Here is a 17425-nt window from a genome sequence, read left to right as displayed (position 1 = left end):
CAGATCTCTGTACTGGAGTAAATGAATGACATTGTTCTGCATTCTGTCCATCAATTGTTCTTTTTGCATTTGTCACCCCGAGTGGGATGAGTATGCTCAGACATGAGTCCGGTGCTCTCCTTGCCACTGGAGTCAAGCTATCCTGACAGATGAGGGCTGAAAGCCCAAAACTGGTCCTAGAATGCTTGTTTCCAGTCCAGGGAGGACCTGGCCTGGCAGTTCGGGCTGAACTGTTCCCATTGGGTGCAGGGTCAAGACTGATTTGCATATGGCTGGGTCCAAACTGGAATGACATGGTGAACAAAAAACGATGGATTGAGGCCCAGATATCTGTACTGGGGTGAATGTATGACATTGTTCTGCATTCTGTCCGTCAATTGTTCTTTTTGCAACATTCCTGCTTTCTGCGATTTGTTGGTAGAGCCCATCTGGGTTATAGCTCCCGGGTCTTCGGGTAAGTTTAACAGTTCATTGGCCTCCTGTAGAGATCGGATGTGCTTTCCATTTGAAGATTAGTCAGAAGGGGTTTCCCCCGGAATATGGTATGTTGTTAGACCGCAGGTGTGCGGAGTCTGGCCTGAACTCCCTTCTCTTCTATAGGGTAGAGGCAGCTAGATCCTGATTCAAGAGGGGGTGAGCTGCCCGGAACTTGATAGGTTGCTTGTGTCATGCCTCACGTAGAATTCGCTCCATGAGCTGATAATCATAGATGCAGGTAAGAATGTCCGGGGGTGGAGCTAGTGCCACTCTTGCTGGGCCTACTCTATGTGTACGGTCTAAGTGAATTTGTTGGTCCAACAGGGCACCCAGGATGAAGCAGAAGATATCTGCTACGTAGGCTTCGATGTCCGACACCTCCGCACCTTGAGGGACTGCCCGAATGTTATTACAGCGGGAGCAGTTTTCCAGGTCTTCTGCGTGCACTCTTGTAGGCGGAGGACCTCCTGCTCCATTTGGTGGACTCCTTTGTCTCTGGCAGACGTTTGTGTTTCCAACGTGTCCACCTATCTCCTACTGAATCCAGGTCCCTTTGTATCTCCCGGATTTCCTGGGCCAGTTCTTTCTTAACGGCGTGGAGGTCTTCTTTCAGAGAGGTGAACAATGTCTCTAGAAAGGCGTGCGTCACAGGCACCTCTTCTTCTCCACTCTCCGGGCTCAAGGTGCACCCGTATGTAGACGTCATTGTGTCCGTGCTGCCAATGTTAGGCTTGAGGAGGAGTTCTTTGATGGAGCGTTCCTTCTTATTTTTGCCTGTGGCCATGTCGAGGACAGGCATGGAAGAATGCTGATCTAGGTGGGGTAGTGTGTCACTACTTACTGCGGGCAGTCCAAGCGTGTCTTCCACTGAGGGGGTCGGTTTGGTCTTGTTGGTGGGTGCTTGACTTGCGTTAGGGGTGCTGTATTCTCTCTTAGTGGCCAAGTGATGCCCCAGTACCCGCCGGGACCCAAGGGGTACACACGCTGAGCCAGGCCCCGTACCCCTCCCCACCAGTGCTGGTATAGTTCTGTCTTGGCCTGGCGAAGGTGTGTGCTCCGGTCGTCTGCCTAAAAGTCAGCGGACTAAAATCTGTCTGCGTGCGTTTAGGTAGTCAGCTGCGTGGTCCTTATTGTGGGATGTATCTTGGCCACCAGGCCCGGCCGGCTCACTGCGGGAGGGGAGAGTTTTATCGGGGCCGGTCCACATAGGCCCCTCGGGCCATCCAGGCCTAGTCCAGATATTGGGGCTTTCCGTAGTGAGTGAGCAGGTAGATTAAAGCGGGGAGGGGAACCCCTATCCCCCCTGGTGCTGAGGTGGATTTCTGGCTACTTCTTCGCTGTCAGAGCATCTCTGTCTGCTGGGTGCTCTGTGTTCCTGACCAGGTGCTCGCTCCCCGACCCAGTAGCCGACCTCACCTTTCCTTGCTTGGTGACCTGTGTTGCCTCTTCCCACCAGGACGCCTTGAGTTGTGGCGTTTTCTTTTCGGGCCCCCAGGAGCAGATGGGTGCAAGTGTACAGTCAGGGGAAGGGAGCAGGACTCACTTCCTTGTGCTGCCTGGATTGCTGTCCGGTTCTCCCCTCGTCGCTGCTGCGCTTTTGCAGGAGGCACAATGCTCTGCGCCCCCTCTCGGGTCAGAGGGCCGGCGTTTTTGTCTCTTTAGGACCCCCACCTCTGCCGCACAACAGGACCTCAGGTCTTGGCGACAATCCGGGGCCTTCCAGTGCGCTCACCCGCACCCACTCGGTCAGGGGAAGGGATCGCCACTCACCTCCCCCACAATGTCGAAATCGCTGTCTAAGCTCTCTGTGGGCCCAGAGGCTCGGTAACACCTCCTTCCGTGGGGCACACGATAGCGGTGCTCGTCCCTCGATCCAGGGCCAGTCGCGCCTTCTCTCTCGTGGGCCTCCACCTGATTTCATCCCAGCGCTGTGTCTGGGAGCTCTCTCTGCGTCTTCCTGACTCCTCTCATTTTCTGATGCCTCCCGTCATGGTCTAGGTCACAGCCGGGTACGGGTGTCCCACAACCAGGAAGCCAGATGGGCACAGCTCCATCTTCTTGCCGGCATCAGGCCCGCTTCCGGCCATAGGCTACCGCACCACGCTTGCGGTGCAGTTTTCGGAGTGTCACCACCATCACACTCAGACAAAAATGGCTGCAGACGATTGCCGAGGTTATGTGGGGTAGGTCTGGGGACTTGTGGTGTCCCTCCGACCCTGCTTCACAAGGTGATTGTAGCTGGGCCCGGACGGTAGGATGGGGCAGCAGGTAGGATCGTCCTACTCGTCATCCATCTTGGCACACACCCAACCTATGGTTTTTACATTGAATTTCTAAGGTTTTTTAAATGCTAACTTCTAACTATAATGTCACTGAAACCTTTTTTTTTCAGTGAATTTCTAAGTTTTTTTGAATGCTAATTTCTAACTATAACATAGTAGTCACGTTTGCAGAGTGGTGCAGAGAGCGCCCTGGGCCTCCAACCAAATCTCAGGGATTCCGCTGCGTAGGACTTACAGGAGGTACCAGGAGGGCTACTTGGTCGCAAAAGTCCCTCGTGAAGTAAAGTGGACTTCATCCCCAACCAGTACAGTGCCAGGAGGCGTGTTTGCAGAGTGGTGGAGAAAGGTGAGCGTTGCTTCCGAAGACCTCCTAGCAATCCCACTGTGTGGGACTTACGGAAGGTAACAGGAGGGGTAATTGGCCCCCAAGGTCAACCTTTGGGGCCACTTACCGCTCCTGTTACCTCCAGTAAGTCCCACACAGCAGGATTGCTAAGTTCTCATAGAAGGCTACACCCCCTTTCCCCACCACTCGCATTTCCTGGCATGCTCTTGGATGGGATTAAAGTCCCCTTCGCTGCTGGGAGTCCTTAGGGGCCAACTAGCCTACCTGATACCTCCAGTATGCCCCAGATAGTGGGATTGCTGACAGGTGGACACAGGCCATGCCCCTTTCTCACCACTCTGCAAACACTCCTCCTGGCGCATTCTGAGTTGGGAGATTAAATCACCTTGAATCCTAAGGGTCCCTGGGGGCCAACTAGCCCACCAGGTACCTCCAGTAAGCCCCACACAGCTGGATTGCTGAGAGTGGTCCGAGGCCACACACCCTTTTTACACCACCCTACAAAAGCGCCTCCTGGTGCACTGCTGCTCGGGGGATGAAATCCACTTTACTCCTGAGGTCCTCAGGACACAAGAGGACCTCATCGCCCCACCAGCAATGCACCAAGAGGAGCGTTTGCAGAGTAGTGTAAAAAGGGGTGTGGCCTCGAACCACCTCTCAGCAATCCCACTGTGTGGGGCTTACTGGAGGTACCTAGTCGACCTGTTGGCCTCTAAGGACCCTTAAGATTCTAGTGGAATTAATCCCCCAATCGAAAACGTGCCAGGGGGCCCGTTTGCATAGTGGTACAGGGAGGGGGCGGGGCCTCCGGTGAGATGCCTGCTTCTGCTTTTTTTAAATTATTCTTAGAAGAGGAGCTGTGTGGCCCCCCTTCTCTTAATATTTTGTGGGCCCTGGGGACCCCATCCCCCAAGGCCTGACCTATGTAAAAAAAAAGTAAAGTTCTGAGGCCGATTTAGGCCCCCGGCATCCCATCCCCAGGGGCATGTTCTTGTGTTATTTTTTTTACGTATACAAGGGGGCGCATGGGCCCCTTCCCTGGGCCACATTTGGCCCAGAGAACCCCATCACTTGGGGCCTGGCCTTGCTTAAAAAAATATATATATATTTATACACGGGGGCCACGTGGCCTCCCCTCCCTGGGCCTCTTTTGGTCCCAGATACCCCATCCCCGGGGCCTGGCCAGCCTTTATTTATTTATTTTTATCTTAGAGGAGGGCCGTGATTAAAAGGGAGGGGGCTAAGTGGCCTCCCTCCCGGACCACTTTTGGCCCCAGGGAAACAGGGGCCTGGCCTCAACTTTGGGGACCGCATGGGAGCCCCAATGCCCCAACGGTCCCAGCATGCTCCCCGCCTCCTGCGGGAGCCGGCATTACTTTTGGACAAGGGGAGCTGTTGACATGCAGCTCCCCTAGTCCAAAATCAATTCTGCTTCGCTTCATGGAAGCGAGAGCAGGTTTCCTGCTCTCGCTTCCATGAAACGAAGGAGAAGTTTGCAATGGATGCCACCCTGTCATTGTAGCAGTATTTTCATACAAGGGAACCCGTTTTTGGTAGCTAAGGACCTTGGGTTATTAGTAATTTTTATCAAGAACAAGGGTCCTGAGCTTAATAATATTTTCTGTAAATATCAAACATAGACTTAGATAAGAACTATGGTTTAGTGTTCCAATGTCCAGCCGGACAAGGAAGTATAAGTTTTTTGAAGATTTTCGAATACATGAAACAGGACATGAATCAATGAACTGGGCACAAGCCTGTACCAAGTCAAATGAAAAGACAATAAGGGGAGAAAGTAAGGAAAATTTAGACAGGCAAAAAGAGGAGGAGCAGAGTGCAGTTTACAATACAATGCAATCTTGTGTAAGCACACACTGACAGTTACTGTAATTAATATATACAATTGAGACATGCAGTTCTGTTATACTAGTCGACGCAACGTTTCGATCCCTAGCTCCAATTGATAACTGGGATCATCTTCAGGACTAATATTTATGCTATTGCCTGAATTGTTAAAAGGCTCGTGGGATTAAACAGGAGAAAAGGGGAGAAAAATAGACGTCAAACGTTTACCATACTATTAGCACATGTCATCCATTTTTGCGTGATTTAATCAAATTCAGTGGCAGAGTGCTCATGCGAACTTGGGGACAGTGATGGCTGTCAGGTCCAGTTTCTGACTCTGACACTATGCGATTGAGATTGTCTGAGTTTGGGCTAAAACCAAACAGTGTTGGGAGGGTTGGGGTATTGGTGCCGAGGGAAGCGTGTGAGTGAATATTTTCCGCTCATGCAGCTAAGTGGAAAGGTGATTTGGTGTAGGACGAGGGTGGTTTAGGCCAGGTACTGACTAAGATGCAGCAGTCAAGTGACCTTCAGGGGTACAATGAGGCGTACACCTTGTCCGTGTGGTAGGTCACCTATACGAATAAGGAAGGTTGGATGAATCACAGTACAGAAAACGAGCAAGCTCAGGCCACCACGGCGAGCGAGTGCAAATACCTTATGGAGCCTGATTAGGCTTTTCTGGATGGAAAGACGGAGCCATATTTCACCGGGTTTGAAGAGCTTCGTCCTGGTGCGGACAGCCTGTTAAATAAGGGCGGACACTTAGCGAATGAGAACACGGGTGATCGGAATTAGTGCTGGGGGAAACATGCATAGGCGCCGAGTTACCTTAGAAGGATGTCTTGGGCTCAGAGGCTCAGTTGTGTAGTGGATCCTCGCGGTTTTTTTTGGGGGGGGGGGGCGGCTGTAAAGATAAGCAGTCCGCTAGCTTCTGATCCTGTGGGGAGTAATTGGGTGGAAGGTTATAGTAACCAGAGTGAGGGGAGACAGTACTAGACGGGCGGCGGGTCAATAAAACATACCTTAGTAGGGTCGTCTGTGTGGATAGGTCCGGTCCTTCTTGCTCGATGGCAGAGGCTCGGGTGCGCGGTAGAGGGATCTCATATGTCGGCAGCCACCGTAGTGGTAATGGTAATCGACAAGGGACTACAGTCAGTGTGCATGTGGTCGCCATTTTGGAGTGGTTGAGCCCTAGACGTGCGGGCGCCATTTTGGAGCAGTGATAGGAAGTTCAGGAGTGAAAAAACGGCCAACATTTTCAGTGCGGGTACGGGGGTGAGGGAGTGTTCTAAGTGACGATATAAAAACATTTAAAACACATTTTTCTTTTTATATTACACAGCATATTAGAATAATTGGAGCAGTCAAGCCGGGACGTGGTACAAGGTCTGGTGCAATACAAATTAGATTAGTAAGAAAGCACTTCTTTCATACATTTACATTGACTAGATCAAAAAGATCAGGAGTACTAGAGCAAAGTGGTCCAATCTTCAGATCTATTTAGTCCGCTTTGGATTGAGGTGAACTGAATGATTGACTTAAGCTCTTCTTTGTTCAACAGTAATGCCATGTTGCCTCCCCATGTTGGTAACTTGAGTACTTTGAGAACTGTCCATTTTAAGTCATCCTCCGTATGTCTCATAGCTGCATAATGTTCAACAAGCGGGGCATTCGGGGTGCCACTTCGAATGCGGCTCCTATGTTGTCCAATCCTGGTGCAAATCTTTTGTGTAGTCTCTCCTATGTATACTTTCAAACATGGACATTGAATTAGGTATATCACATTCTGAGTATTGCAATTCGAGAAGGAATGGCTTTGAACAGTGATATTATTGAATGTAAAGCTTTTCCCTTCTATCGTGAAATTACAGTTGTTACAACCACCGCATTTTGAGTGACCAACAATGGGGGACAGACCCCATAGAACATCAAGGGTAGAAGCTGTAGGTGTATGGGGTAAGGCTGCTCTTACAAGGTGGTCTTTTAGATTTTTGCTTTTCTTAAAAGTGAAGAGGGGTTTGTCAATATTCAGGACGCCTGAGTTGATAATGGGCCATTGTTTCAATATAGTCTTCCTCAACTTATGTGAAATGGGCGAGAATGTTGTGACGCAGGCGATGCGTTTCAGGTCTTTCTTTGGTTTGGGGGTAAGTAGGACCACTCTCGGACAATACCATGCTCGTTTTGAAGAGTTCTTTACAGTTTTTTTGGGGTACCCACGTTCTTTGAGTTTGGAGGCTAACACTCCTGCTTCCTGAAAATAGTCATTTTTACATGAACAGTTGCGTCTTATTCTCAAAAATTGAGAATAAGGCAAAGAGTCCCGTAGAGCTCTGGGGTGGTTGCTATTGTAAGCCATAAGAGTATTCTTTTCTGTTGGTTTGCAGTAAAGCCTAGTGAGTAAGTGGCTGTCACAGTGAAAAATTGTGAGATCAAGGAAGGCTACAGAGTCATTGTCACTGGTAATGGTAAACGATAAACCTGAACAGTTGTTATTCATCCAGTGCAGGAATTGGCGAAGGCAATTGACGTCTTGTTTCCAAATGATGAAAATATCGTCGATATACCTTCGCCAGAATCCGATGTTTGTGTAAAATGGGTTGAAGGGTGTGAGAATGACGTTGGTCTCCAATTGGTCCATGAAAAGTACAGCTAGATTGGGGGCAAAAATAGCCCCCATGGAAGTACCCTTTATCTGTTCAAAGAAGTCATTTTGAACATAAAAAAGTTCTTGGTCAAGCATAACTCGCGAAGTTGGAGGATGAAACTGGTGGGAACTGGGTGGGGTCGAGGTCGGGTATCTAGAACTCTTTGAATCACTAGTAGTGCTGATGTTTGCGGTATGTTTGTGTAGAGAGACTCTACGTCCATAGTGCATAGAGTCTCTAAGGCTGGATTGAAAGGATGGTGTTCGATCATATTGATCATATTCATCGAATCTCTGACAAAACATTGAGTTTTTGGAACAAAGTCTTTAATAAAGAAGTCAACGTATGAGCCAAGGGGTTCAAGTATAGAGCCGCACGCAGAGACTATAGGTCTGCCCAGTGGGTTGGTTGCATTTTTGTGCACTTTGGGAAGTGTATAAATAACCGGGATGCGTGGGCTCTTCACATTAAGAAAATTGAATTCTTTTTTTGATAAGAAACCAGCTTCCAAACCTTCATTAGTGATTTTGAGAATTAGTGTCTGTATGTCTTTGGTAGGGTTGTGTGCTAGTCTTTTATAATGTTCTGTATTGTTCAGTTGGCGTTCTATCTCTGTGGTGTAGGCTATCTTTTCCTGGAGCACAATGCCACCGCCCTTATCGGCGCTCTTGATTACCAAGGTGTCATTGGTTTTGAGTTGGTGAATGGCCTGTTTTTCTTTCAATGTAATGTTATAGGGAATACATTTTCTCGAGTTTTGGAGGCAAGAGAGTTCCTTCAGGATTACTTTCTCGAATGTGACAACTTCAGCTGGAATCATTCCAGATGAAGAGAGAAAGATGGAAGGCGGACGGAATGGGGTCTTGGCACTGTATTCAGGTGTCAGGTGCAGCTGGAAAAAGGCTTGTAGGCGTATGCGTCTGAAGAATCTCATGAGCTCTGTTTGGAGCTCCATAAAATTGGTTGGAATTGTTGGCACAAAGGATAAACCTTTCTTGAAAAGGGAAAGTTCGTTATATGCCAATGTGTGTGTTGACAAGTTAAAGATGGGGATGGTGTCAATATTTTGTGGGGAGGATACCCTGGGCGTTTGCTCAGGGTGGTGGCAGCACCTTGTAAGAGCGCTTGGGATCGGTGTGGCAGACTGCGAGGGAATCTCTTCTGTCACTCGCTTCACGCTGGACTTTTCTCCTGACCTTTTTTAATATTTTTAAGAACACTCCCAATTGATTGCTAAATTGTACTATATGTGTTTTTAAACCCCTACCTGGTGTACCGCTGTGTGCGTGTGCTTTTCACCGGTCCACCTGGGCCCCGGTCCACCGCGGCTTGCCTGTGCCGTTTGAAGTGGAGGGCCAGGTCGGGCGCCATTTTGGTAGTCCCGGTTCCCGGCTGGACTCGAGTTAGCGGTCCAGCTCGGGGAGGGGCTTGGGCTTTAAATAGAATAGCTGCTGGCGTGACTGCGCGTTTGCTCAGGGTGGTGGCAGCACCTTGTAAGAGCGCTTGGGATCGGTGTGGCAGACTGCGAGGGAATCTCTTCTGTCACTCGCTTCACGCTGGACTTTTCTCCTGACCTTTTTTAATATTTTTAAGAACACTCCCAATTGATTGCTAAATTGTACTATATGTGTTTTTAAACCCCTACCTGGTGTACCGCTGTGTGCGTGTGCTTTTCACCGGTCCCCCTGGGCCCCGGTCCACCGCGGCTTGCCTGTGCCGTTTGAAGTGGAGGGCCAGGTCGGGCGCCATTTTGGTAGTCCCGGTTCCCGGCTGGACTCGAGTTAGCGGTCCAGCTCGGGGAGGGGCTTGGGCTTTAAATAGCGATGTGCCCTCGAGCGCGCAGCGGTCGCGCGCAGCGGGCACGCCGTCTGCGCGCCGAAGGAGCACCAAAGGAGGGCCCGTCTGTGCCCGTCCGTGCCTCGGACGGGCCCAGGGCCAGTCTTCCTGCCCGGCCTCCTTTGGTGCCATTTAGCTCAGCGACGCGGCAATACTCTCGCGCTGATCTTTTGAGACTTGCCCCTCACAGCAAGGGCCTGCCTTGCACGCGAGCAAACCTAGCCAATGCTCTGGGCAGATGTGCTACGTGTGCATTCCAGCCCCAACCCTTCCCCCCCCCACGTTCAGTCAGCAACGCCACCACTACCAACATCAGGGCGGGACTGATTAATGCAAGATCGGCGGTTAAGCATGCGGCCGATATTTTTGAACTACTCTCGGACGGCCAACTGGAGCTGCTGTTCCTCACGGAGACTTGGATGACTTGTACCTCCGCTCCTAGTGTTGAACTTGCGGTCCCCAGGGGGTTCAAGATAGCTAGAGTGGATCGCCCCCTGGGTAGAGGGGGCGGACTAGCAGTGGTGTTCAAGGAAGGATGGAGTTTCGAAACCGAGCCTCTGACTGAGAGTCTAGGGGGTGAGGCCCTCCACTTCTCCATTAAAACCTCTCCCCACTTCACCTTAGGTGGATCTTTGATTTACAGGCCCCCGGGCCTGGCTACCCAATTCCTAAATTCCTTAGAGGAATATTTAGTGCCACGGGCCTTAGGTTTTCCTAAGTTTCTTTTGGTCGGTGACCTAAATGTTCACATGGATGCCCCTGACTCCTCCGAAGCTCGCAGGCTTGGGGAAATTCTTGAGCTTGCCCAGTTAGTACAATGGGTCTCGGGTCCTACGCACGCGGGTGGCCATCTACTTGACCTGGTGTGCACGAACTTCCCCATCCAGTCAGTGTTTGTGGAAAAAACATCCTGGTCTGACCATGACTTGGTCAGGTTCAGCTGGGAGTTGGCAGAACCCAGCCCCTCGCCCCCTACATGCCATCGTCAAAAAATTAACCTACCCGCGTTTAGACTCGCCCTGTCTAACACTCGTCCACAACTTAAGGGATGTTTGGACGAAGCGGTGGGGGAGTTTAATGAATGGATACGGCAGGCGGCGACTGCCTCTACTAAACAAACTATGCTGACTAGAGCCAGACGCGCGCCCTCCCAACCCTGGTTTTCCCCTGATTTAAGAGAGATGAAACAGGGCTGCAAAAAATTAGAACGTTTATGGAGGAGAGAGTACAGCCCCGAGGCCAAATCCGCCCTACGGCTTGCTCAAAAAGACTACTATGCAGCCATTAGGGATGCAAAAGGTAACTATTATGCTGGGCGCATTAACAAGGCCAATAACAACAGCAGAGAGATCTTTGCGATTGTCAAAAGCTTTGTGTCCCCTGTTGCGGAAGCTATGCCCCTCCCGTCCTCTGCGCAATGGTGCGAGGAGTTGTCCACTTTTTTTATAACCAAAATAGCGAAGATTCAGCAGGGCCTTTTAGAGGCACTTCCTGCCGACTGCTCTGCAGCTGGCCCCTGTTCACCCTCTCCCTCTCCCTCATCCCCTGGGCACCAACTTACCACCTTCGCACAAGTTGCGGAGGGTGATGTTCTCCATCTTCTCCAGTCCCTAAAATCGGGCTCTCCTGCCGACCCATGCCCTGCCCGAGTGCTCTCGGAGGTGGCGGATACAGTCTGCAGTGAGATCACGCAGATGGTGAACCTCTCCCTGGCCGTAGGCGCGGTCCCCCAGGTTTGGAAACACGCCAAACTCCTTCCACTCTTGAAGAAACCAGGACTGGATGTGTCGGTCCCGGGAAACTACCGACCCATCTCCCTTCTACCTGCTCTCACGAAAATCTGTGAGAAGGCAGTTCTTCAACAAGTGGAGAGCTTTGTCGAAACATCTAATGCCCTCCACCCTGCCCAATCGGGCTTTAGGGCTGCTTATAGCACCGAGACGGCCCTGGTGGAGATGACCGAGGCTATTCAGGAATGTTTAGACGGAGGTGGCAGAGCGGTCCTAATTTTATTGGACCTCTCTGCCGCTTTCGATACTGTCCCTTATGATCTCCTTCTCGGTCGGCTGTCTGACATTGGTATTGGGGGAGTGGTGCTGGAATGGCTGTCCTCTTTTTTATCTGATAGGACCCAGCAGGTCTGGATGCCTCCGCATGCCTCGGAGCAAAAGCCTTTGCCTACAGGGGTCCCGCAGGGGTCCACACTTAGCCCCTTACTGTTCAATGTGTACATTACACCTTTGGTATACCTAGCTGAACAGTTTGGGGCTAAAATCTTAGGGTATGCTGATGACACCCAATTGTTGTTTACCTGGCCTGACGACAATCTGGACACGTCTACAGTCCACCTGTGTCTGTCCTCAGTATTTCGCTGGCTAACACAGGCCCAGCTGAAGTGCAATGAGGACAAGTCCGAAGTGCTCTTTTATGGCTCCTTCCCCCCCTCATTTAAGAGCACACTTTGGCCCTCTAACATTCCTTGCCCAATAGAGATGGGGAGACCAGCAAAAAATCTGGGCATTTGGTTTACGGAGGATCTCAGATTTGAGCATCACATCAAAAAACTCACAGGCACCTGCTTTGCCACTCTGAAAATGCTCCGCAAATTTTTCCCCTTGCTCCCCAGGGAGGCCAGAGAGTCGGTTGCCAGAGCGCTCATACTGGCCCGCCTTGACTACGCGAATGCACTGTTCAGTGGCATTCCGGCATACCTGGTCAAACGCCTCCAAATTATTCAGAATGCGGCGGTTCGCTTATTATTTAACATCCCCAGGTGGAAGAGCGTTCGCACGGAGCTGCGCTCGCTTCACTGGCTACCCGTAGCGCAACGTATTCTGTTTAAATCTTTGGTGTTGGCGTTTCGGGCAATTCATGACCAAGGCCCCTCGTACCTGAGAAAGAGATTCACAAGGTACATTCCGGCACGCACTCTGAGATCTGCCTCTCTGTTTAAACTGTCCCTTCCCCGTTTTAAACGTGCCAGACTGGGCGGTCAGTCACTGTCTGTTGTGGTGGCTCGGGCCTGGAATGCCCTCCCTCTCCATCTACGCTCCACGCCGACAGTGACTGTTTTCAAAAAACACCTGAAAACTCACCTTTTCACGAGTGTAGGCTAGGAGGATCCCCCGATGTCTTGTTCTCTGCCGATTTGTCCCTTTCCCCGCGCCAGGATACTCACCAGTAACAGAGCGCGTTACAAAACGGTTTATAACATATAACATAACATTACGATTGGTAATAATTGTTGCTGGTCCTCCGCTCTCCTGGTGGATTGTGCCATCTTTGGATCTTTTTTACCATGCCTCGTTGTGGCGGGTCCTGAGCGCCCCTGCCTCTCCCTAAAAAAGTGTTCTGGTGGGCTCCGCCTCGTCTGGTTGAGCTGCTGCCCTCGCCTGGATCAGAGCTGTCTGATGACTCTGCCGAAGTATCAGAAAAGCCAACCAGATTTTGTTGTTTATTATAACGACCCCACGGGCGGCTGTTTTGGTGTGATGGATAGGATCTATTCGTGTGGAAGTCCTTGTGTAAGTAAGGATACATGGACTCTAGATTATAGGATTTCAAATCCTTCTTGATTTCATTGGATTTTTTATTCTGTTCTATACTGTGGAAATCCGCTACCGTTTTGTCAATCTGTTCTAGCAGTTTTTTAGAATCAGTTGAGGGATTTGAGTCTTGTATCTGTTTTAGGATGTCAGAAATTTCCACTTCAAGGGCTTTTTGGGTTTCGGTGGCGATGTCTATACCTAGGACTAGCCAATGGCATGAGCAGGTAGTACCAATGTAGCTGAAATTTTGGATATACTTGGGATTATCCTTAAAGATCCCTGGAATGTCTCGGACCTGTAACCCTCGGGGATGACCTCTGCTTTTAGGTAGTCCGTCAGCATTAAGATCATAAGTTCTAGTCTGACCTGTTTTTTCTTTAGCTTTTCCAATTGATCAGGAATGGAAGTGTTCTCAGGGGTAGGTGTTTCTGCAGTGTCCGAGAGTAATGAAGGACGTGAACATAGGTGTTTTATATAGTCGTCTGTGCATAGGGGTGCGTGAGATGACATGCTTTAGGAGGAAAAGTAAGAATAATTGGACAATAAAATGGAGTGGAAGAAAGGACAAGGACTAGGTGCTAGGGTTGACCCGCCCCCAACTAGGGTGGGTAAAAGGGAGATTAGACCCTTGCAATCCAGCGATTGCGCTATGTAGCAGTATTTTCATACAAGGGAACCCGTTTTTGGTAGCTAAGGACCTTGGGTTATTAGTAATTTTTATCAAGAACAAGGGTCCTGAGCTTAATAATTTTTTCTGTAAATATCAAACATAGACTTAGATAAGAACTATGGTTTAGTGTTCCAATGTCCAGCCGGACAAGGAAGTATTTATTTTTAAAGTTTTTTGAAGATTTTCGAATACATGAAACAAGACATGAATCAATGAACTGGGCACAAGCCTGTACCAAGTCAAACGAAAAGACAATAAGGGGAGAAAGTAAGGAAAATTTAGACAGGCAAAAAGAGGAGGAGCAGAGTGCGGTTTACAATACAATGCAATCTTGTGTAAGCACACACTGACAGTTACTGCAATTAATATATACAATTGAGACATGCAGTTCTGTTACACCAGTCGACGCAACGTTTCGATACCTAGCTCCAATTGATAACTGGGATCATCTTCAGGACTAATATTTATGCTAGTGCCTGAATTGTTAAAAGGCCTGTGGGAATAAACAGGAGAAAAGGGGAGAAAAATAGACGTCAAGCGTTTACCATACTATTAGCACATGTCATCCATTTTTGCGTGATTTAATCAAATTCAGTGACAGAGTGCTCATGCGAACTTGGGGACAGTGATGGCTGTCAGGTCCAGTTTCTGACTGTGACACTATGCGATTGAGATTGTTTTGCGACTGTGTGGGCTAAAACCAACCAGTGTTGGGAGGGTTGGGGTATTGGTGCCGAGGGGAGCGTGTGAGTGAATATTTTCCGCTCATGCAGCTAAGTGGAAAGGTGATTTGGTGTAGGGCGAGGGTGGTTTAGGGCAGGTACTGACCGAGATGCAGCTGTCAAGTGACCTTCAGGGGTACAATGAGGCGTAGACCTTGTCAGTGTGGTAGGCCACCTATACGAATAAGGAAGGTTAGATGAATCACAGTACAGAAAACAAGCAAGCTCAGGCCAACGCGGCGAGCGAGTGCAAATACCTTATGGAGCCTGATTAGGCTTTTCTGGATGGAAAGACGGGCCATATTTCACCGGGTTTGAAGAGCTTTGTCCTGGTGTGGACCGCCTGTTAAATAAGGGTGGGCACTTAGCGACTCAGAACACGGGTGATCGGAATTAGTGCTGGGGGCAACATGCATAGGCGCTGAGTTACCTTAGAAGGATGTCTTGGGCTCAGAGGCATTGATCTAGTCAATGTAAATGTATGAAAGAAGTGCTTTCTTACTGATCTAATTTGTAAGGCACCAGACCTTGTACTACGTCCCTGCTTGACTGCTCCAATTATTCTAATATGCTGTGTAATATAAATGGAAAAATGTGTTTTAAATGTTTTTATATTGTCACTCAGAACACTCCCTCACCCCCGTACCCCCACTGAAAATGTTGGCCGTTTTTTTACTCCTGCACTTCCTATCACTGCTCCAAAATGGCGCCCGCACGTCTAGGGCTCAACCACTCCAAAATGGCGACCACATGCACACTGACTGTAGTCCCTTGTCGATTACCATTACCACTACGGTGGCTGCCGACATATGAGATCCCTCTACCGCGCACCCGGGCCTCTGCCATTGAGCAAGAAGGACCGGACCTAGCCACACGGACGACCCTACTAAGGTATGTTTTATCGACCCGCCGCCCGTCTAGTACGCTCTCCCCTCACTCTGGTTACTATAACCTTCCACCCAATTACTCCCCACAGGATCAGAAGCTAGCGGACTGCTTATCTTTACAGCCGCCCCCCCCCAAAACCGCGAGGCTCCACTACACAACTGAGCCTCTGAGCCCAAGACATCCTTCTAAGGTAACTCGGCGCCTATGCATGTTGCCCCCAGAACTAATTCCGATCACCCGTGTTCTCAGTCGCTAAGTGTCTGCCCTTATTTAACAGGCTGTCCGCACCAGGACGAAGCTCTTCAAACCCGGTGAAATATGGCCCCGTCTTTCCATCCAGAAAAGCCTAATCAGGCTCCATAAGGTATTTGCACTCAGAGGACCCTTGTTCTTGATTAAAAAAACCCTGTCATTGTAAACAGCAATGTCCCGGGGGTGGGCACCCCGGGACATTGCTGGAGCCGGGATTGGGGTGGCGGTCCCCAGGGCCAGGGAGCTCCAGGAGGGGGGGTGCGTAATCCCCCTCCCAATGTAACATAGACTGGGGAACGGACCCCCTTATTTCAATAATTAGTGCCGCAGGGAGTTGGTGATCCCTGGGGCAGTGAGGGGGTGCTCGAGCCCCCCCACACTTATTATTCATAATAGAGGTGGCCGTCCCCGGGGCCTGGGGGGCCCATAAGGCCCCCGTGAATAATTCACAAAAAGCCCCGGTGAGGTGGTGGTCCCAAGGGCTTGGGGGGCCCATGAGGCCCTCTGCCCATAATTAAGAAAAGACCCAGGGAGGTGGTAGTCCCCGGGTCTGCGGGAACTCGCACTACCCCCGCCTATATTTTGCATCTTGTCCCCGGGATCTGGCCCACCCAGGGTCTCAGGGTGTTTCTACCCTGCCCCCTGTTCTTGTTTTTTAACCTTTTTTCTTATGACTCGGTTCAACCGCGTCACAAGATTGCTGCCAACACATCTTAGTTTGAAGTGTTAGCAGCAAATCAGAATCAAGCTCGTTCTCGGGAGGGTTTGTCGATCCATCCCAGTCACCAGATTATAATGTTTTTAAATATGAATATTTCAGGAACTACTGAATGGATTTACACCATTTAACAAAAAAGCACACTTTCTGAACCAAGAGCTTCCTTTTTGCCAAATTTGGTGTAATTCTGTTCAGCAGTTCGGGCTGTAGCTTTGTTTAAAGTTGCCTATGGAAATTAACATGGAGAAAACGTGTCATGGGACCCCCCTTTTTTCATGGCTCTGCTTGATGAATGACCCCAAAACGTTGAAGACAGGAGATGCCCAGAGTGGGCCATTAGTTTTGAAAGTTTCGCGAAGATTCATCTAACGGCGCCAAAGATATTGGCAAATAAAAAAATGCTTTTCCTATGGAAACTAGGTCCTAACTATAACTACCTACTGGCGACCGTCAGTAGAATATATACATATACATATATATATATATATATATATATATATATATATATATATATATATATATATATAAGTATGGAGGATGATACTGATAGGCATGCGGTGGCACTGACCCTATTTGCGAGGGACCCAGGAAAAAACAGAGGACCAGATGTACAAGTCACACGTATATCTACTGTACTAAACCTATGAAGAAAATTGGAAAAATTACATAAAAATTAGATTTCCAAATTGTGGGAGGCTACCTCCTTCCAAGATTACATTACCAAGGATATGGTCCCAAGGCGGTAACAAATTTATATCACCCCAGCTTACGAATCATCTGACCCGGGCATCCTGGAAGAATGGGCAGCAAACTTGGCCCATAGCTCACAAACCATGATGGAAATCTTGATTAAGTATGTTAAACAAGACAGGGAGGTAGTCGTCAATGAAATTAAATGCTTAATGGATGAGATGGAGAAGAGCAGCGAGCATGACACCATTAGTAGATTCATGACCAAAATCAAAATGAGACTGAAGAATGATGGAGGACATACACCGGAGAAAACAACGCAAATTGCATTGCGAGTGCATTGATTATGAGACTGAGAGAATACTGACTTACAGTAAAAAACATATGACAGCATGTATGAGAAATGTGGTGCTTCTAAGTCGTGCTATGTATTTTACAGAGGCCATGCGCCAACTGAATGATTCTAGATTTTACATTAAAACGACTAGGGAGGAATATGC

This window comes from Lissotriton vulgaris, chromosome 1_1 (assembly GCF_964263255.1).
Source record: "Lissotriton vulgaris chromosome 1_1, aLisVul1.2, whole genome shotgun sequence".
NCBI lineage: Eukaryota > Metazoa > Chordata > Amphibia > Caudata > Salamandridae > Lissotriton > Lissotriton vulgaris.
Note: the sequence above shows the minus strand (reverse complement) of the source record.